We start from the raw sequence: 24,011 nt of genomic DNA on the forward strand, positions 1-24,011 counted from the left end.
GGAACTATAACCTCTGACTACACAAATAACGGTCCACTCACTCCTACAGAGGTTGATTTGTGCCTGTATTGAATTCAATACAGGTATTTAAAATGATTAAACGTCCAAAAAATAATGTTTACATTTGTAGTGATACACATTTCCTTCCCGCTTATTCCCAGAGGTCTGCCATCCAGGTTTATGTATGTTAGCAAAAATGTAAAACGCCACCATAAACTACACATTTTCTACACTCTCAGGGACTTCTGGTGAATGGCCCTGTTCATATTTTTATGATCTACACAAGTTTAGTTTCCAACAATTGATTATGCCTGCGCAGTCACGGTGCGGTGGTTTTGGGCTCACTTTTTACTCATTAACGATGCCAAGAGCTCCACCGCCAAGCGGCACCCGGTTTGGCGCATGCCAAGCTTCTCACCTTCCTCTGATTCTACGCCACACATTCAGTCCCTTTCTCTTCACCTCGCCATTCCAGTTGCTCTGGCTTGCTTTACTACTCTTGTTAACTGCTGGAGCGGATTCAGAAAGCTGCCCCAAACTTAATGAGATGTGACTAGCTATATGGCGTGGCTTGAAAATGAAACGTGGTGCTGCCGGTCTAAGCAATCTCAAACCAAAGCATGAATTGCTATAAATGTGTCACAATCGAGAGCACTGGAGAAATCTGACGCTAAGCAGCTCAGAGGGTTGTTCGAATCAAAAACCCATTGGGCGTATTGAAATAAGCAAACTTTCCCTTTTTGAAAATGCTGAGTTTTCCAGGCAGGATTTTTAAGTATCCCCCCCCCCCCCCGAGTGACGGAGCCCAATGGCATCCATATGTGCCGCTGCACTTGCTCAGGTTGGAGGGAAAATGGATTGGCATGCGGCACGCTCTGGAAGGCTCTGAGTAAACATGACCCTATAGTGACCCCCACTGCTCATAGCCCCTGCATGTCTCAAACAGGTCCATTAAGCCTGTTCAGATACCCTGGGGCTGACCTGCTCCATTTCAAACTCAATCACCAACAGCCCAATCACGCCACACCAACTTACAATGCATTCAGGGTACTACCAAATACCCAAAAGCCTTTACAATCGCATCATAACGAGACAGAAAAAGGTTCGCTGAACTGAAAAGGAGAAAAAACAACATCCACAAAAACAGTTTGTTTAGCTACCTCATACATATAGCTGACAATCACCATTTGTTTTCCTTTAACGCAGTTCCTTCACACTCTGCTTAAGGATCCTGGCAGTCACGCTCAGTTAGCAAAAACAGACGGCTTTGGGAAAATCTTCAATTTCTTGTACGCTTGTGGTTTGCGCTTTCATTTACAAAGAAAACTGATATGTGCACATGTATAAACATACTGAGCCGCTATTGTGCAGCTCACCTCGTACCAAGAAACACAGTGTCATTGCCCCAAAGAAATTGTGTTAAATACAGCTTTAATGACAAATGATTAATTAAAAGCACGTCATCCAAACCAAAAGAATAATTTGTCATCCATTGACAGGTCAATGATCCGAATCCACTGTAAGCCTTTGATTCTGGATTCAAAGGAAAACAAGACAAATGCATAAATCAACACTGTCGTCAAAGCCAAAAGGTTAAGAACCTGTGAATATAAGCTGGTTTTATCAGCCTTCTTTCCCACATTCACAACATTCATATAACTTTAGACATCATCCAGTAAAACTGGCACCAAGGTACTTTCATTCTTAGTGCCGTAGCTCTGCGTGCACCATTGAGGTTAATCGTTTCTAAACAGCATTAGGGATTCTATGCCAGCCGCTGAAGTGCAATTACTTCACGCTGCAATTATCTATTCAAGCCTCGGATTCTTCTCAAGAACATATTCATTCCAGCTGTGTAAGAGCTCTTAGCTTATTCACTTACCTGGGCAAATTACTTGTCTCGGTTCAATCACATTCGCTGGGTGGCCAACAGCAGCTCTTTTGCATCATGACAAACTCTGTTCTCTGTTGTCAAAGAAAACAGGAAAAGTGATGTTAGCCTATATTGAAGAAGTAAGATGAGACTCATAATAAACATCTTAAGCTAAAATAAAGATGAATTGCAAACATGATCCTGTTTTTTAAGGCATGCCATTACTGCAAGCATAATTATTATAAAGCTGATGTCTTTTAGTTTCCTATTCTAGTGCATTCAATTACATTGTAGCAATTAGCTGTGATTACCTGAGAGAGCTTTTTAATTAGCATGCGATAAAAAAGACCAATCGAACCAACCACTCAGAATTACTTTCCATTGTTTAAGTTTATTTACATTTTAGACCACAAAATGTTGACTAGCCTCTTAGCCCAGCATTTAGTAATGCAAACAATAGCTAATGAAACAAGAAAGATTTTATCTCATTCGCTCTTCAACTTAACAGACTTAGCAATAGTGACTCTGAATGGCTTTCCATGTTTATTTACATATTTTATACCACAACATGTTGACTACAGGTGTGCTTAATTGTGTTGAATGTGCACTTGTAGTGTAATTCAGATCTTAAAATCTTACATTTTTAAAAACTGTACTTGCATATATAATATTAATGAATTTCAAGGCAACTTTCATAATTACTTTTTCTTTAAAAAAAAACCAAACACTTCAGACCTTACACTTTTTAAAGTTTTACTTTAAAGTGCAATGTAATATAGCCTACTTCAAATATTAAAAGCACATTTTTAAACAGTATTTGCAGATATATCATTAATGAAAAATACCATGTTTAAGTACACTTAGCACAAGCACTTCAAATGCCAAATCAAAATGTTTATTTTAAAGTACATTTAAAATCTTTTTTAAGTCTTTTCACGCTTTAAAGTGCACTTATTTTGATGACTTCTAATTGCATTAAAACATTTTAGTTTACCATAAATGCTTGTCAGTACAGTACATACAAGAACACTTTTTTAATGTGAAAGTACATATAAAGTTGTCCTACTTAAGTTGGTGAATAAAAGCCCTTTTAAAGTTTAACTAATTGCTTTTCAAATAGAAATTTAAAACATAACATTTTCATTTAATTGTAAAATAACACTCAAATTACAATTCACGCTTAAAGTATATTTCCAGAATAAGCACTCTCTTTAAATTTTTGTTATAACACTTTTTTTCTTTCTTTTTTTTACACAATTGGTACAATCTTTTAGCCTAGCATTTAGCAAAGCAAACAATAGCTAATGAACCATGAAATCTTTTGTCTCATCTCATTCAACCCATACTGACTTAGCAGAAGCCACAATCTCATAATGGGAGCTTTAGTTGAAGTGTTTACCTTTCCCATGGTTCAACACTAGCCGCGATTGCTTAACCATGCGGCGGGGAAATCAATGGAGGGACATCTTCCCTCCCTACATACCAGGTTTCACTAGTGTGGAAGTTATTCTGAGGTCGCCGCAAGATTGTTTGGATGCTCGTCAAGAACTCCAAATTAAAAACCACAAACATTTCAGAGCACTTAACCCAAAAACCTTCTCCCCAATCAAGTTGAAGACTTGAGGGAATGGACACGTCGTTCTCACAGGTACTGAAAGTGCCCAAGGGACCACCAAGGGCCCCCAATCTTCAAAACATTGTGGGGTTCGATGATGTATTGATTGGAGTACCTCCCAAAAGGCATTTCACTCACCGTAAACACCCTCTTAAAATAGTGCCGCTGTCCCACAGGTCGCCAAAAGCCCTGTCCGAGGCTTGCTGCTGTAACTACATGACTGCATAATTACGCTGGCATGTGATGTGATATAAAGAAAATGGCCCTATTTTAAGATCAATCTTGTCCAGGCAAGCCACCAGAGTCTTAGCAGTTACCCTTAAGTAGTTCAATAATATCTGTGAAACCATACATAGATCATGTCAGCTCTCATAAACACGCAAAAGAGTTATTTTAAATCACCACACAAGGCTTTAATATGAGTTTTGATGGTTTTCGGTAGAGACTAGGAGTCTTGGAACAAACAGTGCTGGAGTATCAGACACAACCCAAGCCAAGGGATCATTTCTTAGAGGCTTTAATCATCTGGCTCCTGCTTTGCACAGGGGGGCCAACAATTAAAAGTTTAGCGGGATAATATAAATGTGTGCTGCTCTCCTTGTTTACTTCCCTTTTTGCACCAAATGAATGGCTTTATATTGGCGTTATAAATTATGCAAGCTTTAGCTTCACAATAGGTAATCCTATATGAATTTCTGTGATAAGTTTGGACACATAATGACAGGATAAACAAATGTAGTCCAGATGGGAGATCTAATTCTGTTTATCCCTATTGTGTCACAGCTATTCAGTAAAAAGCTTGATCAACCAAACATTATTTACTGCATTGTTTCGCCAACACTTCAAGCTCAATGGTAACAGGCCTTAGATCTCGCATATTGGGTGTCATTTATGGTTGTCTCACACATAAAAATATGTAGCTTTAAATTACGATAACAGCCACAAGAGGCGAGCTCTGAAACCTGCAGGAGTTGCTCTTACATAACTACACAAAGTGCATCCAGGTACAGAGCCTTATTTGAATATTTGAGCAGATTTTGGGAAAAAGAAAATCCTCTCTGGGGCAAAATGGTCAGAAAATGGAACTGAAGTTGAGGGTTAAAGCAGAAATGTGAAGCTAATAATTTCATAAAACCAAATTAATTATTAATCCTGTTGAAAATGTATAGTTTAGTTCATTTTTGCAGGCATTTTAGGGTTTATGGCGCTGCATTATCATAGCAAGTAATAAAATTGGATATACTGTAAATCAATACACAATGTTAGTAAGTGAATTCTGTCCAGTAAAATCAATTGAACACACACATTGTTTAGGTTTATCATGGCGGTTCCATTCATATTCACTGTAAGAGTCTCATTGTATTTCTTAAACAACTATTTTATTACAAAACGGTATGTTTAAAATATTTGTCTAAATATCACTAATTGATTTCTTGAGGACTGCAGGACTCCTGGAATGAGAGTTCGCATATGAGAACTATTACCCAACATGCTTTGCTATCTCCCCCATATGAAAGAAACACTAACACAACTCCGCCGAAACCCAGCTGACTGTTTATTGTTACAAGCTTAGGCCTAATCAATGTTTTAGAAACTGGACCCAGGCTAAGCTCTGATGGACGGACAATGACAACCACCTGAAAGCTGAGAGAGTGAAAGGAAGGAGATCCAGCAAATCAAACCACAGTGTTTTGAGGGGGAAGGATCCTTGTTATGGCATCCCAAAGAGTACAAAGGCATTTTAAAGGAGGATTCTTTGACTCTGTGGCCTTTTATTCAACCTACAAGTCTGACGTTAGTTTATGGACACTGATTTAGTTTTTACTCTATTCTGTAGTTCTGGTTCTCCATAATGGCCAAGGAATGACTCCGTAGTGTTGGCTGACTATTCTCAGACTCACATGAATGGATCAGATTTAAATATCTGGCAGATGTTCTGACTAAGTTCTTGTCGTCATTCTCGGCTCGACCCACTCAAATTGTTTTCTGTGGCCCGTGCATGAAACAACCAATAAAATACACAGCAGACGGATGGTAGTCCAGGAAAGCGCTTACACCATTAAACTGACTGGCAATCTGAGATGCCATGCTGACATGTGGGGAATAGCGTTGTCATGGAAAATACTTTTGTCATGATGACAGTTTTGAAATTGGGTTTTCTAGCTCCTGTATGTCTGTAAACAGCATTATGGCAGGGAACGCTTACAATTTCCCATCATAAAATGAAACTTATCCATAAGTACGGTTCTGTAGTATGCAATCACAAGATATCAAGCCATCATGACATGTTACAAGAATAATGTGTGTATGATTATGAAGTTCTAGAAAATAATTACAGCCGCCTTAAAAGCCTTATCTGGAAACTCTCATGACGTACACATGTCAGATAGTGGAGGAAAAAATCTTTCAAATTCAAGATTCAAAGTACATTTGGGATGGTGTCGACATATTGATTGACAGTGGTATGCCCACCTGTTTGGGAAGACTCAGCAGGTGTTCCAATCTCCATGACAACCGTACAATCAATTTACTTTTACTGTCAGTCTTCCACAAAAACACAGAACCAGTGAAATCCTGGTCTGCTGTACTCGCAAACAAACACAACTTGGAAAATTAAGTGGCAAAACAATTAGTTATCCATTAACTAAATGAAAATTAAATATGTAAAATAGAAATGTATTAATTATTCATTAATTAATTATATATCAACATGAATTAACAGTTTATATATATATATATATATATATATATATATATATATATATATATATATATATATATATATATACACACACACACATACATACACACACACAACTATAAAGAGAGAGCAAATTTATTAATGTTAACATGCATCTACAACTATATATTATATATATATATATATATATATATATATATATATATATATATATATATATATATATGTGTGTGTGTGTGTGTGTGTGTGTGTGTGTGTGTGTGTGTGTGTGTGTGTGTGAAGTCAAACTATTAATCACGATAAATCACATACAAATTAAAAATAGAGAAATATGTTATTTATAAATTAAATATTTTAGATATCAAATTATATGAATATGAATATATCGGCTACATTGTAAATAATTTAAAAATATATACTGAATGTATGCGTATTTACATATAAAGATACACAACAAACACCTATATTTTATTTAAATATTACATTTTTGAATTAATCAATCATTTGACAAAAATGCTATTTTTTATGAAAATTACATTAAAGGCTTCATATATTACATTACACAAATATTTTATATATTATTAGAGGCTACATATATTACATTTTAATGAATTTTCTTTATTATTATTATTATTATTATTATTACAATTAAAAGTAATGTATAATTAAAAGCTTTTTTAAAGTTTATATTATATTATTTGTAAAATAGAGGCTAATGGTCCTGTTGGTACTTTGCTACTTTCCTCCTGCGGAAATCTACATAATTTATGCATTTACATTTTTGTAAATAACCTTGATGAAACAGTACATTACTATTTCTCTTTGCAGATGGTAAATTTGAGTAGATCCGGACTGGTAAAAGTCCAGAAAGCCCACAAGAGGTGAACTGTGAACAAAACATCATGTGCCTTTAAGTAAAACACTTAACCTTAGGTTGTTCCAGAGGGACTGTCCCTATAATAAGTGTATTTCAAGTTGCTTTGGATACAAGGGTCAGCTAATTAGTACTTTGATGACTTACAAAGCACTAGTATGCCAAGAAAATGAAATATAGTGTGCACTAGTATTTTTAAAAAAATGTAATGAAATTTAAAGTAGAGTCATTAGAGGGCCTGGAAACTAAGAGGACACACCAATGAACAGTCACAAATGGTTGAGTGATCACAGACCAGGTCATCAAATGGTCTTTCCAGCAGCACTTTTATGCGGGTCATCTGTCTAACTAATCCCAGACACATCAACACAAGACTTAAACGAACCAAGATCCATTCGATACACACACGCAAGCAGAAAGTAGTAGCCCCCTCTGGAAAGCAAGACCTGGAAAGACCTAAATTGTCATCTGGTCAATGCGTTAGGACTTTCTTCCACCAAATCCGGCCATTACTCCTTGAATAGCAGCAGAGAACGCAGAGGTAAGCTTGAGCAATCTGTCTTGAGTTTGACACTCACTTTCAAACTTCACACTTTTAACAGGGGCAACTCAACACCTTTCAGCTCAATGAGTTGCACAAAGGAGCCAATTAGATCCTGGGCTTCAGTGACCAGGGATCCCACGCTCAACTCTATTACGCTGACTGCTCAACTGAGGGAATAAAGCCTTTTTTTTTTTTTACTCAAGCATTTGGCAAGCTTTTTTCACATACTCGCTGCTTTTTCAAAAAACAACAACATTGACAATCTTATTAAAGCAAGTTCATATGGAAGGAATGTGGCCTCAGCCCCACTTTGCATTGTAGCGTATCTTCTGATGAAGCATTTTTATAAAGTTGTTTATAGTATGTTTGCTCTAATTGGTTAGGGTGATGAGATATATTGGCCTCATTCGTCTCTGAGATGCATCCTTGGGATGAATTCCAAAGAACAAAATCCACCCTGCTCTATCAGCCAGAAGATCACGGGGCTGTAGCAGTGGATCCAAGGCAACCAAACAACTCTTAGATTATTGACTCGGAATATCAAGTAGAGTTTCTATATTTAGCATATTTGCTGTCAGTTTGCAATTAACAGTATAGGTTGGGAATGAAAAACTGGTTCTTACTTGCAAGAGCCAAATGATATTTAGACGTTTTAAGTGATTCAGAAATGCAAAAAAATACTTATTAAAAATGCGCAATCATGCAACATTTCAGCATAATTCTGTCAGCAGTATGTTAGTGAGTTAGAATATTTGGATTAGACAACTGCATTTCTCCTTTAACAAGCAAGAAATGCAGAGATCCTAGCCAGCTCTTTTGACTGTCCTTAGCTTGTCCTTAACTCACACGACCATTCGACTGCCATTCTAACACAATAAAAGTTAAATGAGGCCGTTGGGACAGGAGTCAAGCCTTTACCATTGCATTTGCAGTGTTGACTCATGGCTTTGAATTAAACTGAGCCCTGACATGACTGCAAGAGGGCACGGTGCTCTGGGTTCATCGTAATGACTCCATCCTCTGGCAAAATCAGGAATCACGTCACAAAGAATAACATCACTACCTTAATAGCACTTAAAATGACTGATCTACATCTCGGTAAGTGTTTTATCAGCCCGTCTCGATGAAAGCAGGTTTAAGAGAAGTAGAGATAAAGAGCATCTTGGGGGTGGGGTTGAATCCCTGTGCAGAACGACAGGCTGAATTACAGCCTGTCACAAGATAAACACGACTGTCTGAAATATGACAGGTATTAATGAATGCTAATGAGAGGGAGAAAGCACAAGGAGAGTTAAAGAAGAGACGAGGCACAGGATGAATCCATGCAAAGTTTTGATGGTGTTTAAATAAGGGACACGCATACCTCCAGACTAGGTTCCCCAGGGAATTACCAGAAAAGAGATCTAAATATGGACCCTGGGACTTAGGCGAGGTCAGAGTTCAAAGGGTCAGTACACACCTGACCTCACACTCTGCTAACGTCTTCATCAGATGTCCGGTTACATTAGACCTTTTACAAGAGCAGCTAGAGGACGCACTGTCCACAAACACACATAATAACTGCACAAACAGTGCTTTATAAGAACACAGTCCATCCTGACAGATGGACAGAGACAATTTTAGACACCAGATGATTTAGTAGCCTTCTTTCGTCTCAGCACTCTGAAAAATTATAATGTTACTGGTATCAATTTATTTCTTTAAAAGATATTATAAAATAAATTAATTTATAAAAGGAATTAATCTTAAAAATCAATTCTGAAACTTCCAAAAGGAAATAATATAATTATTTTAAAAAAGTCCCAAAACTATCTTTTTAACAATGTATACTAATCAATAAATAAATAAAAAATATCTAGTTTAAAATTAATATTTGTTTTATTCATAAATTACTGCATTGCTGAATTTTAGACCCAATCCCAAAAGCATACTTTTTTTGGTATAGTATACAAATCACTCAATTTAATTTAATGTAATGTAATGCAATTTCATTCAATATAATTAACCCTAATTACATTTCATTCCATTTAATTTAATTTTAATAATATAATAACATTTTAATAAAAGTTCAACTTTTAATTTTTTATTTAAAATGACTGATTTTATTTTTTTTGTGTTTTTTGTTTGTTTGATTTTAATTAAATACATATTTTATAATTAAATTATTTCATACAGAAAAGACAGAATTCTTGAATTTTAGACCTAAGTCCAAAAGCAAACATTTTTGGTATTAAATTAAACTTTATATTTACAGTTAAATGTAATTTTTAAAACATAAATTTTTATAATATTCTGGTGCCTAAATTCACTTGTACCATTTTAAATGTTTAAATATATGATAAGTCATTTATCATTATCAGCCATTACATGAAAACATATCAGTTTATCTGTATCAGCAGAGTTTTAATGATTGGTGCATTTATTATTTTAAAAAGCTGTCTGTAAAGCTAAATTCGAACTCATGACCTCTCACACGAAATATTTTCTCAGAGCCACATCAACTCACGCTCAGGTTGAACTGAGACCCCTAAGACTGAAATCATAGACCATCCCCTGCTGAGGTGTTATACAGACACCCAATACAGTGTTGCAGCCCTAATGATTTTATATAGCCGGGTGCTGATGTGAGAGTAATGATTTATTAATAGAGTGGGATTTAAGAATAGCTGTCTGATTACATTAGCAGAGGCTCAGTTTGTATGTGTGTGCTGAGATTCCCTCAACTATTTCCGGGTGATGCATGGAGACGGGCCATAAATGGGGGTCTCCTTTCAAGCTTGCTCGGATTCTTTCCCTGTTCGTGTGACTCGACCCTTGGTCTTTGTCTCCCTGATCCGCACATCACAGTGTTTCACCACAGCGGCACTCGAGGTCGCGACCCAGAGAGGAACACGGCTAAATCAGCCTGAGCATTGACATTTACTGTACACCTGTAGAGAGAAGTTCAGTCGTCTTTTTCACGCGCCCTTACTTTCTGCTTTTTTATTCACTTAAAAGAATTTCTATATTCAGCGAACAACAAAGGTCTAAGACCTCCAGTGAAATTTTTTAGTTTAATAATAAAACATGAATACCTAAAATTCCTTAAATACCTTAAAATATATATATATTTTTATAATAATTTGAAATATTAAAGAAAATGGCAATTATTATTATTACTGATTCAAATTAATAATCAGTAATTTATTTTATTTGAGTGTAAAATTAAAAGGAAAAATTTATCCAACAGAAATATAAATATTTTTTAATTGAAATTATTTATTTACTTGGTATATTTAATGAAATACTATAAAATACATTTAAAAGTAAAATAAAATAAAAATGTCTGTGAACCTGTGCCCTTTTTATTGGGGTACAAGGACACATATATTCCTGGGGCTTTACCTAGCAGGTGTGTTAGCCTGTCCTGTTACTTCACTTTCTCCCTCTCTCTCGTTTGCCTCAGTACTGCCTCAAAGCGAGATCTCTATTACAGGAATCAAGCGCTGCATTAGAGCAGTCTGTAATTAAACATGTCCAGTGGTGGTCATTACCAAATACCAGCTCTAATTGCCCCTTATCTGGGGTAATTACTGCCTAGTAGGAGAAAATGACTCCATATCATGTGGAGAGAGGCTGATGCGGCAATGGGGTGTGTGTGTGTGTGTGTGTGTGTGTGAGAAGAGATGGGTAATTGTGTTAAATTTATGTTGAGGTGGAACGAGAGCTTTAAGAGTCAGAGGAGGTGAGAACGGATTGTAATACAGAGGTGACGGCTTAGCAGGTGCATTAACGCTGAAAATACACACACTTACACATGACTTTCCCCCCGATTTACAGTTTGAACAAGCTAACGCTAGATGCTAAAAAGTCAGAGCCAGTCTGCGGATTTCAGTTGACAAATTTTCTTGAAAAACACAGTGTAGGATGGCCACAGACTATAGCTAGCAAGGCATGTGTTTTTTGGTATGCATGAGTTTGACGACTTGAACATGTTGTAGTGTCGTATGTGTGGCCCAGCCTCTGTAACTATTTACAATCGGTAAGTGTATGATGTCTAGTGGTTTAAAATTGAAAAGATTTTAAAGGTTGCGTTGCGTATTTCAGCCTTTACTTGAAAAAGGGGATCAGTAAAGTTGATAATAGGATCATATAAATGTACCCCTTGTATCATAAAATGTTTTTTTTCATTAATAAACTAATAAACCAATTAATAGACAATAATAATTATAATTATAAAATGTACTATAAATTATAGAAATGTATTTATATTTATTAAAATAATTGTCTAATTGTCTATGATTATATATATATATTGGATATATATATATATATATCCAATTTAGTTTATACTTTAGTTTTACTTAGTTTAATATATTTATTAAAATACTACTACTACCACTACTACTACTACTACTACTAATAAGGAATTTTCTTGTATTTTACAACAACAACAACAACAATAATAATAATAATAATAATCATCTGTTGCCTTTATTTTAATTATACCAATAATAGTGATTATAAAAGACATTTATTTATTATCTAAATGTAATATTTTTAGTGTTTTTGCCTTCCTACAGTATATAGGACAGTCTAGACTCGACAAAGGAAGTGGGACAGAGAGAGTAATGGATGCGGGACATGACATGTCCCAGTGCTTAATTGTTAACAGAAAACTACTAGGTATTTTGAAAATCAGAAAATATGCTTGTGAAGCACCATTTTACCTGACCTCCTCAGGGAAACTCAGTCCCATCCGGATAGGGTTTTATAGTCACTGTGGACTCTAGCAGCACTGCAGGTTTTGTGAGGGGGGTGTTGGCAGCCTTTTTCTGGTCTACTGAGACACTCTTCTCTCCCTGCAGCATGAAGCAATGTTTTATCCATACATGAGTGCGCGCTCTCTCTGTCTCAGCGATTTCCAGACCTCTGCAGCTCTCAGCACATACTCCCAACCTCTGAGGATGTGTGTGTGTACCAGTGATCGGGGTGTCACTACTGGATCGATGCCTCACAATGTCTGGCAAGACTGTGTCGATTCAGCACACTCTGTGAACAAAGAGCAAACAGCACACACACACACATACAACTCAAAATTCTTGAAATCCATCACAAGGTCATTGCATTCAGTCAGGGTCCCAAGGGACATGTGTTGAGCGCGCCGTCCTGCTCTAATAGTGCTGCCCAAATCTGAAGAGGAGCACTGAGGTTATTGTACAGAAAAAATCTTAACATGTCAGCGGTCGGTCTATACATTCACAGTTTTCCTAATTTCCTAAAATAATAATCAGTTTGAAATTAATTTGAAAAATAAAAACATTAATAAATCACTTTAAAAATAAATAAAAATATGAAACTACATTAAAATATCAGCGTCATGTCTAATTATAAATATTAAATAATTAATACTCAGATTTTTATAGCTAGAAAATGTATTACATTATTATTATTATTTATTTTAAATTATAGAATTAAATTATACAACTGTTTAGCTTATGCCATGTTTTATAGTATATAGTTAAATATTCTAAGTTAATCGTTATATTTAAATACAAATATTTATCTCTAACAAATGGATTATGTATGATTTAATTGTATTCAAATGTACTGTAAATGTTTTAGGGTGCACTCAATCCTCTTTACTAATTGAAATAACTGGATCTTTTATCAGGATGCATTGATTAGCGGACACTTTTTTGTATTTTGTATTTCGTTCTTACAGTTAGTAATTTGCTAAGAGTCTGCTAAAGGAATAAAATGTACAATTATTTGATAAGCCAAATAGGAATCATACTCAGAAACTAGCAACACTTAAACCACAGATCAAACCTGTCAAACAGCTCGGATAATGGATATTCATTGCAGTAGACTGATTAAATAACAGTCTATGCAGCACATGTATTGTCTATGCACTACTCCGATTAAAAAAAAAGAGCAGAGTACGTGAGGTTCACGGATAGCATATACAGTTGCATCTTTGAACATGTGTGTGTGTGTTAATGATTAAACTGTTTTGGCTCTCTGTTCATCTCTGATTGATAACTGGTATCCCTGTCTCCCCATGGGCCCATTAAGAACCTCTTGTCTGTGTTTCTGTCACAGCTCATGCTTCGAAAGAGCCCATCACACTTCCTCCCCGGCAATGTCGGGATGGGATTAAACGATCGCCTGTCCCCGAAGAGTGCAAATGAAACCAGAGAGCCGATCCGCTCCGGTGTGGTAAAAATCGCTGCTCCTCAGCAGTATACTTGGCATTTCTCAGATCAGTATCAGCTTTCGGTTTCAGCATCACTTTTGGCTTCCAGACATAATTTCAATCTGTGATCCATAAATCCTTTTCACTAAAGGTTTTTTATAATATATATCCTATGCGATTGTATGTGATGCGCACCAAGAGAGGAAGCGGAGATGACGAGATGTTCCTCACCCTCTTAAAAGATTTCAAGGTGTCTTACAACTAATCGTCTGTCCGTGACTTTAAAAAGGATTTATTAAATACAAAAAGATCATGGGAAAAAGGACACATGTCGGTGTGAAGAATTCCTAAGTGTAATGTTTCTAGATGGTACCACAGTAAAATGAATACACCGCTAAAGGTTAATTTCACACTAGATCTTTTGGCGCAGATTTGGTTCAATATGGCATTTGAGTTCAGTTCATTTGGTTGATGTGAAAACCAGAAAATAATATTTGAAAGATGGCTCTACTAAACATAATGACACATGAATTGTCCATTTCTGAGGAGTCTAGTGAATTGAAGCCCTTTGCTAATAAAAAATAGATCCACAATAACTGCTGAGCCAGAACCAAATCTCATCTTTGAACCATTAAATTAATCTAACATTTGATACCATGGATGGCTGACCGAAGTTCAGTCTTCTATCTAAACTCCATGGAGTTTTTATGGAAAAGAGTCAGTCATAGTCTCTAATGAAATTATAGCATGTAAAAATGGATGTCTTGATAGTGCCAAAGAAAAAAACCTCACTATAGTTACCACAAAACAGAAAAACATTTCACCCGCTTATCACTGCATAGAACTCTACCTATAAAAAAAACAACTATAAACTACTTGTAAATTGATCGCCTTGATATTCAAAACATTGCTCTGTTTGTTTGAGTCTCCTGACCAGTGTAACATAGCAACTTTGGCTCATCCAATGGCAGTACTATCTGTGTGATCGTCCAATGACAAATGGGGGAAGTTTTCAGGAAACTTGTTTGGAACAGTAATTGTTTTTGCTATAGTAGTGAAAAATTATATAAATGTTTTGGAACCAATAAAGCTAACACTAAAAGAAACAGTTAGGAAAAATTACACCGTAAGGAGTGCGATGAAAGAGTGCAACCACAACTTGTTATTTCGACTCCATGTGTCTCCATTTAGACACGAACACGCGCTCGCATAAACAGCTGCATCAGTAATGACGATGAATAGCATCTCTCAGCGCTGTCTAGGGGCATTGATCATGGACACTAAGCACGGAGGTCTGCGGTCTGGGAGAAAGCTGTTCACATGCTTAAATCTGTGACTAATCCATTCTAATTTGGCTCTCTATCTCCTGATAACCTCCAATACGGGGTGCTTTGTAGAAACAAATCGCCTTTAACACTGTATGCCAACATCTATCTTCCAGAAAATGGCTCTTACAATTCGACATCGCTTTAAGGGATAGTTCACCCCAAAAAATAAATAAACTCACTCTAATGATTTCCAATCTTGTATGACTATTACGGTATTGCTCACTGTTTTTTGTCTATACAATAAAAGTCAATGGGGTCCAATGCTATTTAGACACCAATGTTCTAGACTTATCTTTTTGTGTTTCAAGGAACAATACATTCTAATTTGGTTCCTTCTAATACTTGGTGCCTTGTAGAAACAAATGGCCTTTAAAGGGTTAGTTCCCTTCTGACCCTTTATAGACAGGGAATACAGACAACAGAACAACAGAATAACCATGGTCAAGGTAGTAAGGACATTGATAAATTAGTACCAAATTTGTATGACTTTTTTTTTCTAAAACACAAATGAAGATACAGAGAAATGTCTCAGTGTTTATTTGTCCATACAATGAAAGTCAATGGGGTCCAATGTTGTTTAGACCTAAGTGTTCTTCAAAACATAATATTTCTGTGTTACACAAAAGAAAGTCTTAAAGGTTTGGAACATGCGCACAATAGAGTGAGTAAACTATGAATTTACATTTTGAATGAACTATCCCTTTAAGTGCAAAGGACAAAAACAATTGCTTCTTTCCACCAACACATGAGATAGGGGTTAAGTGTCTGGATTTGAAAGATAAATTACTCAATTAAGTTACGTTAACAGATGGTTGGTCCTCAAGTTCCACATCAATGGTATCGATCAGAGCCAGTGGCAGAAAATAAAAGTGAAGTGAATTCCAACGCAACGTTGAGCGCTCTCATCTTCTTCATCAAATAGGGATGGCCTGTGTTGTTTCTCATAAATGTCATCTCACCCATTCTAGCCATTAATCTCCATGAGGCCTCACTCAGTGACTTGATTTAGTGGGGTTGTTGGCAAAGGCCCACCAGACCAGGGTTGGCAGGGTTTAAGGTAGTGTGTTTACGCCCATTTTTATTTGACTGGACTACAGCGGCAGCAGCAGGGGTACGAGTGGGAAAACAGGAAAGGGTTTTATGATCAGATCCATAGCTGCCACTGGAATCAAAGACACACAGACAGAGGAAACATGGGCACATGGACACAAAGAGCAGACGCGCAATTCTAGCTGAGAAAGCCCAATCAAGCAAATCCAGTCTCAGAGAGAGCGCGTTCTCGCATGGTAGCACACCAGTGTGATATAAATGGCAACCTACTGGGCCATTTGTGCTCCTACATTTGATATCTAATAAACAAGAACAAATGAGACTGTCCTTCACACTCGAGGAACGAAATCTGACATCAGTGCACAAACAGCCCATTGACAACTGGCCTCTAATGCGACAGAGGAATGCTTGGAACTGTGTGAAAAGGTTGATTTGCCGCCGAGATGATATTGGTTACGTCCTAATGGGTTCTTGTTGTACTTTCCATATCTCGAAGTTGGCAAACTATGCAAGAATTACTATTGCCTAGTTAATTCCTGGAATTTGAGGTTTGAGTGACAAGGCTGACAACCAATGGCGTTGCTTGTTTCATTGTGATTGGCTGAAAGCAGCAAAGGGATAAGTGTGACCCTTGGCCGAGAAACCATCAAATGCCAAAGTAATTTCCATTGCGGCTAAGTTTAAGTTTAACTGGTTTACAGGTCTTTATTTTGAGCACACAGCTGAAGTAACAAAAAGCAAAAGCACCAGCCAATGGGTTTGTGATGCCATGAAAGAGAAGCAGAAATTATGCCAAGCCTAAAATGTATGCTTAGACCCAGTAAAACCCTAAAGAGGGTTCTCTGAATATTTTACCCCCACATAACCTGTATGCAAGTTATACACACAGATCTATTCATAATGATATTTAAATTGACAGCAAGATGAATCTATAGATCTAGCCCATAAATAAAGCTTTTAAAATCACCATCACTTATAAAGAAAGCAAATACAATGGGCAAATCATTCAGCAGCGCTGTGTCCATAGCAACAGCAGAACCATCTAGCCTTCTAAACGAAACATTGACCCCATATTTTCATTTTCTGTCACCAGAGGCACTGAATGCTGAAAAATACACTAAGAAGGCGAATCTCACAAAAACCTGTCAAAAACATGTCTGGGTCATATTTTAGCCCAAATGGAGAAGAAAGGAGAAGGCCATTAAGATTATTAAGGCATTATTTTTTTAACACTTAAGCACACAGATTTCTTCAAATAAATGAATAAAACACAAGTGAAAAAAGTCTGGGGTCAGTAAGATTTTAAAATGCCTTCGAAAGTATTATGAAGAATTATGCTCACCAATGCTGCATTTATTTTGTTCAAATATAGTAAAACATTATTAGAATCTAGTTAGAAACCATTTAGTATTTTGGTATATTTTAAAATGTAATTTATTTCTGTGATGCAAAGCTGAATTTGTAGCAGTCTTCAGTGCCACATGATGATCCTTCAGAAATTATTCTAACACGCTGATTTGCTGCTCAAGAAACATTTTATCAATGTTGTAAATAGTATTCCTTAATATTTTTGTGGAAATCATAATGCATTTTTCAGGATTCCTGACGAATATAAAGTTCAAAAGAACAGGAATTATTTGAAACAATTAACTTTTTGGTAACATTATAAATTTCTTTACTGTCACTTGTGATCAATTTAATGCATCTTTGCATTCATTTCTTTTTCAAACATTGCACATTGCCCCAAACTTTAAAAAGTAGTATATTGTATTACATAATTATATTATTATAGTTATAAATATATATATAAAATATGCAATTATTTTATATTTTATATAATGGTCATTTTGTATTTCCATTTATGCTGACATAAATGTTTTATTAAATTAATAAAAATCTAATGAGGATAATTTAAAGAATTGTCCAAAAAAACAATGTCCAAAAACTATACTAATTTTTAAGAATTTACTGAAACAAAAATAGGTTTATACTCTTCTGACAAATACAATTTCTCATTGTATTCAGCTTTGAATTTTGCACTGAAATGCAACCTGGACATGTTTTCGTGAGATTCACCCAGGACCGCTGGCAAGATGTGGACGGGAGGAGTGCTGGGGTCTGAAACAAGAGAACAGAGCAGCTCAGTGGATGTAATCTCTGTGCTGACTTATCAGAAACACATTTGCTGAAGTAAATCGGTAAGCGCCTGCATATACATGGGGTAACAGGCCAAAAAGTCCTCCTCAGCCTGTATGAAGCAAGCCTCTCCAGGTCCCCTTTCAACCTGGGACCCCCATCTCATTCTCATTCAATTTTTCTTCACCTGTCCTTCTCCCCATCTCTCTGTAGCCTCACAGAAAAATAATAAGGCTTCCCCCCACGTCCCTGAGGACTGCACTTGTGAGAGGGGTCAAAGTGGACCCCGCTCGTGCAAAATCCAGCCTCTCTCTCCTTAGCGGGCTGTCAAGAATTTAAAAAATGGAGACAGGCTGAGAGAGGCTGAGGCAATTACTCATTTACAGTCTGTATAGACGTTACTGAAAGCTGCTTTCCCTCGGCTGCAAAGCAGCAAATGTGTTTCCAATTAAAACTCATGTGTTTACATATTCTGTATTTTCTATTGTGTAATTGCGAGATTTATTGCAAGGCCTGTTATATTTCCTATGGGGCGGAAAATATGGTCGTGAGGCTTGAATATGTCGCATGACTGGTGCCAAGCACAGAACACTCTTAAAATTCGATCAGCGAGGCCGCAGAAGCAGGACGGCGTGGTCCGAGTTCGGTCATGTGGGATTACTAGTCATAAGATATAAACAACAAGTGGCTTAACGCTGAACGTGATCCAGTTATGGACGTCCGTTGAGGTCCACTGCAGAAGCACCCCTAACACACTGTACATATGGTCATACGTAACTTTCTGAACAACAACAAGCCACATGGAAGAATTGCGATCTGGCCTTTGAAACGAACACCAACTCTAAATCTATTTAATGACACAAGAGATATGAATAATTGCAATAATGTCCTGGCGGTTTCCGTCCGCCTCCATCCCCAGATCCCTCATGATGCATGCTGTTGTCCAAAACGAAGGCACGCTCATGGCTTAGATGTTTCGGAGCGGAACTTGGCAAGCGCCGTTTGGATCCACACTCTTAAAGGCTTGTCGTCATGGTGATTTGTCTTAATGCCCATGCGACCCAGACCCCTGCATCTGTTTTCCTTTCTCTTCCTTCTCTCATAATCGGCTTAATTATTTACCGTTACTCATTCATCTTTCAGAGCTGGCTCACTGAAGCAACATATTTAGCAACCTGAAGAATTTAAGGGGTCTTTAACCTCGTATTTGTTCCTACAGAATCAGGGCCATCTCACTTTACAAGCACTAAATAAAGAGTAACAATCCTTTGCTCCAAAAAATGATCTTGTTAAGATTAAATAAACATAGATAGATTGCATTTATACTGCCCTTAAAATAGAAAAAGAGGAAACTTGCAAATAAAATAACAGCTCTTGAATGCACTTCCAACGATTTTGAACTAACAGTGCCCTCTTCTGGAAACTAGGAGCATCTCAATTGGACCACCACTCAAGATCAGCCATTTTGTAGTTTTAACATGTGGCCACAACCACTAAAACTCACACTGACGCTAAGCAGACTTTCCAAGAAGTGGATTTTTCGGGCCCCTGTATGACCACCACTGCCGTATCCCGAACAGACACTCGCAGTGATCGGTGAAGACGCCAGTTGTAATGTGAGGCATGTGTGTGTGAGAACTGTCTGAGGGTCTCGCAATGCTCGGCACGACTGTGGTGCAGTGGGAAAAGGATCTGTGTGTGTGTTACGGTATGTGGAGCTGCGAGTCAGCCAGAGTTCCACAGACACACACACTCGCAAACAAACGAACACACACATATACACACGTCTGCTGTTCCCATGAGAGAAAGAGAAAGATATGCCAGCAAAACTCCTCACCACAGTCCTCAGTAAGAGGTTACGGATCAAGCATGAGGATATGAAGAGGTCCGCAGGCATTTCTGTAGCAACTGCTCACACAACAGTTGAATAAGACTGATTCATGGTGAAGTGTGTCATTTCTGAGCCACACAAAAATCATGATGGCCACGTTTATCAACTGCACCTAGGACAGAACAGATCAAACTCAAACATCAGACTTTAAAAAATGAACTCAGTTTCAACCTGAAAGGCCTCCAGTGAAAGTATAACCATCTCACCTTTTTTGAATTTACATAGTTTGGATTGAACGGAGGAAATTCCTCCTGAACAGGCAGAGGATTGTTATGTAATGCTCTGTGGTGCTGTAAATAACATTTACTCTTTACAGATGCTTTCATCTAGAGCGACTTACAGATAACCTAGATAGATATGATATGATGTCATATATCCTCAGGTGCATGGCATCCTGAACCTGTTCCAAAATTGTAATATTAATAAATACAATAACTGATCCAGCATCAAAAGTGTTACTCTCATAAACAAGCTCAAGTTTCCTTTGAACTGCGAACTGTTTAGCTCACAGAAAATGTGTTCCAGGTGTTCGTGTCAATATAGTTTTTCTGCAGTCTTGTTGTGCGCTGTTTGACATGCGAGATCATACAACTTTGAGATGTTTGATTCATCTCATTTAAATGTTAGATTTACCTCAAAGAGCAGCTAGGCTGAATTCCTTCATGTGCGCTTTGACATATTACCGTTGATTCTGTCCTGTTTCTTTGTTTGTATATCAAGCCAACTGAAAATGTGCCTGTCTACTGCATTTTAAGTTCATTTTTTCAGTCAGGACACAACGCAGGAGATAAACAACTGTCAAAATCGATCATACTGTGTATATTCCAGTGGAAAAATGGAGAGAGAGAACCAGGTCACTCAAGATCAAGGCTCTAGCTCTCTTTTTTTTTATAGACATGAATGATATGAAGTGAATTTGTCACAGACTTACAGATAAGAACTGAAAGAAGGTTAGGAAGGGTTAATAAAAATGAAACAGCTTTTCAAAATAAAATGATTAATTTGGAACAATTGCTCCCATGAAAATTAAAAAAAAAGTCCTTGGCTTTGCTTTTATAAATCGGTCTTAGATAAAGAGAAGTGCCATTTCTGTTTGTTAGGTTTTTTCCTAATTTGCAGACGGTGCCAAGGGCATATCACTAATTGAACGGTGATAGCCCACTCAAACAGATACAGAATATGACATGAATGCTGACATAAAATGCACTAGCAGATGTAAATATAAAGCACAGGCAACACCCATCAGTTTAATAGAAGAGCAGGGCCATCAAAGCAAATAATATACAAACAATACCAAAGCAAACATTTAATGCAATGCCAGTCTTTTGATTTCTCACATACATAATTCAACAGTTAGGTAACTTACCAGTCAGATAAGATGCTTTTATCCAGATGAATAATCTTCTTAACCTGAAACAATATAAACGACTAACGTTAAATGTATCAGTAGTGTATCTCATATCCCTGCACATCTGTTGCTTTTGTGCAGACTTGAATAGCATCTCATGTGTTGTTGTTTTTTTAGCAGTTTAAATGGATTCTGGAATATTGTAATCCTTGGTTATCTAGTTAATTTCTCACATTTAATTAAATTATATATTACCCTGGTTTAGTAATGAATCCTCCAGATTTCAGGGTTTCCTAGCTACTGTTCGTTTGTAAACACGGGTTTAGCGTTGTATTTGAAAATTTCTGAAACAGAAATGTCCCCACGTAAATTCGCTTATATGGTTTTGTTCTGACATACGAAGTAAAATGATGGTGTTTATCATAACGACGTTTAACACGTTTGGCGTCGTTGTTCAATATTTTTAACGTGGGGTAAACTGCGCGAGAGAGTTAATCGGATTAAAAAACGTACGTCAATATTTTATGACGTCAGTGCTGGTGCTATTTATGATTGGCTGCAAGTTGTTAATTGGTTTTCACGTTTAGATTTATACGGGTTTTAAAACGACATTAAAACAAAGTGAAATATGTTAAAACCTTTTATTCTAGAGAGTCTTTGAGTTATATAGCCTACAGTTATTGAACAATTTTAAACGATTGAATGAGCATCATGTGTGTGTGATTGTGTTTTGTAAATAAGTTATAGTATGTTTAGTTAGTTGTCTATAATATTTTTATTTTTCTGCCTGCTTGGTTTTTGGTTGACTGTTTCTGAGGGTTTGTTCTGGAAGTTATAACAACTCCTGTAAATAATTGGAGAAGAGATTAATATATGATGGTAAGGCAGCACATCAAACTTAAGTGTCTTTCTCTCTCATTTCATTCCAAGGCTGGAAGGGCCAAATAGCTAAATAAACAAAGCATTTGCTGATGGATCTGTATAAATTTGCATCAAGAATTTGTTTAGGTCTATGACACACAAGAATTGCATTATGTAAAGGCCAAAGGTCGTATTGTTCAGTGTACAATGTATAAACAATAATTTTACAAGTACAACAATCTACTCAGTGGCCTAAAGCAGCATTAATGTTAGTCAATGACAAAGACAAACATAATTTCATTTAATTCATTTAGAACATTGAAGAACTGACAGATGTAAAACATTCTCTCATCTGACTTAGGTTTGATTGAAAGCTCTTCTCCCTGGACGTCTGGAGGCCATCTCTCCAGGCTCCGATCCAAGAAGCAACATCTGGCACTATTCATCTCTGGCAGCGTTTGCTTAGGTTCTGACACATCTCCGCATGCTGACAGGAACACACCACGGTTTCAGTTTGTGTGCCGGACCTCTGGTCCTGGTCCCGCTGACACCCACAGCTTTTGTTGTCTAAACGGACGTCTTACCAGAGCTTTGATCATGCACTGAAACATTCCAGCATGTTTACTGCTGAGAACAATGCAGTTTAAATATTCATGTCAGGTCAGTTTCACTTCCACTGTGGGCAATTTTGTGGGATGGACAGATGGATGAAAAGACAGACAGATAGATAGATAGATAGATAGATAGATAGATAGATAGATAGACAGACAGATGAAATGAAGCATATAGGTGTGGCATTACTCAGAGATTTGATCTCAGGGTGTGTGTGTGTGGAGCGTTATGTATCACCAGCTGTCTTTCATTCACTCTCACTTGTTGGTAATGTTAAACAGGGGTAGGGTAGGGTAGGGTGTATGGGGGGGGGGGGGGTGTTGCGCTCGCTCATATGCTTTACTCAGTTATTCATGGTTTCCTGAGGAAATGACAGGGGGGAATGAGAGGGGGGATTTCAGCCACAATAATCCGCTTTATGAGTCTTGGATTTATCAGATAGATGCCCTCCAGTGTAACTGCATCTATGCATTGCAATTGCATTGCTTAAAGCACACCGAGAAGTGGTTTAAAACACATTGTGCATGTGAGTGAGCAGAAAACATCTGTTGCATAAGTCATCATTACTCAACCCTAATTGAATATTTCAGTAACCTACTTATAATTGATGACAGAACAGTTAGAAATGCTAGGGGCTGCAATGCAGCTCAAGATTAAAACTCTTAAATAGGCAGAAAAATGCAAGACTCTGCCAATAACTCAAAAGTCTTGTTCTTATGCACACAAATCCATATTAACAATGACATTTTATGGCATCATCACAAAAAGGAACCAGGAAATGAGCTTCCTCAGATTTGTTTGCAACAAGGGAAAAAGCATTACAGATCAGATTTTTATCTGACAGAGACACAAAACAGAGACAAATTTATTGTGGTCAAATGTAAAGACAATCTGGATCTGGATATTATCCGGATATGAAAGTTACTATCCGGATATTAGGGGCTGCATGTCAGTTGGTCTTTTCCCAAAATAAAGCACATGAGAATCATGTGGATTTTCA

At 37.0% G+C, this 24,011-nt stretch overlaps 1 long non-coding RNA gene across 2 annotated transcripts; it reads right to left on the bottom strand.

Moving 5' to 3' along the window:
* Nucleotides 1-1,414: 1,414 nt before the first annotated feature.
* Nucleotides 1,415-22,057, bottom strand: LOC127956768 (uncharacterized). Of its 2 annotated transcripts, XR_008153636.1 has the most exons (5): nucleotides 21,794-22,029; nucleotides 21,557-21,600; nucleotides 20,137-20,302; nucleotides 1,883-1,965; nucleotides 1,415-1,533 (listed from the first exon to the last, which is right to left on the bottom strand). It is a non-coding gene; the product is annotated as an uncharacterized LOC127956768 (long non-coding RNA). The 2 variants fall into 2 exon arrangements; XR_008153635.1 differs by lacking the exons at nucleotides 1,415-1,533; nucleotides 1,883-1,965 and adding an exon at nucleotides 18,115-18,281 and having other exon boundaries at nucleotides 21,794-22,057.
* Nucleotides 22,058-24,011: the final 1,954 nt, after the last annotated feature.

The sequence above is a fragment of the Carassius gibelio genome, chromosome B4, assembly GCF_023724105.1.
Source record: "Carassius gibelio isolate Cgi1373 ecotype wild population from Czech Republic chromosome B4, carGib1.2-hapl.c, whole genome shotgun sequence".
Classification (NCBI taxonomy): domain Eukaryota; kingdom Metazoa; phylum Chordata; class Actinopteri; order Cypriniformes; family Cyprinidae; genus Carassius; species Carassius gibelio.